Source organism: Gekko japonicus, unplaced genomic scaffold, assembly GCF_001447785.1.
Source record: "Gekko japonicus isolate JY-2015 unplaced genomic scaffold, Gekko_japonicus_V1.1 scaffold5041, whole genome shotgun sequence".
Classification (NCBI taxonomy): Eukaryota; Metazoa; Chordata; class Lepidosauria; order Squamata; family Gekkonidae; genus Gekko; species Gekko japonicus.
Window position 1 is genome coordinate 59,374 of NW_015176129.1, and position 405 is coordinate 59,778.

The 405-nt window shown below is 56.8% G+C and overlaps 1 long non-coding RNA gene across 1 annotated transcript in view; it reads left to right on the plus strand.

The window, feature by feature from the left end:
• Positions 1-383, plus strand: part of LOC107123530 — a 14,840-nt gene extending 14,457 nt beyond the window's left edge. The window contains exon 4 of the long non-coding RNA XR_001482951.1: positions 341-383. This is a non-coding gene — a long non-coding RNA (uncharacterized LOC107123530). The remainder of the gene's footprint in view (positions 1-340) is intronic.
• Positions 384-405: the final 22 nt, after the last annotated feature.

Consider the following 405-nt stretch of genomic DNA (forward strand, 5'->3'; position numbering starts at 1 on the left):
AGGGGAACGTGCAGAGGAGGGAGAGCTTCTACCTGAATAAAACTTGATCTTAAAGGTGCTACTGGACTGTTTTAGGCCAGGGGGCCGGGGGGGAGGCTCTGCAACTTACCTGGCTGCTTCTTGCTCTGACTGAGGGCTGCTGCGAGCAGGGGGTGGGGCATGTTGCACGTGCCCGCCCCCTGGGCTCTTTACTGCCGGAGCTCTGCTCCTGTGCGCTCCTGCAGGAAAGGACCCCTGCTAATCACTACTAGAGAAGTGTCCTTGGACCCAGAACAAGAGATATGGAGGGTCAGCTCTTCCTTCTGCCTTCGACATGGCTCTTTCTCTGTCTCTTTTGCAGGAGCTGCTGCTGCCGCTAGACACTCACAGAGATGGCAACACAGGTGAGTTGACATTGCTGGGTGG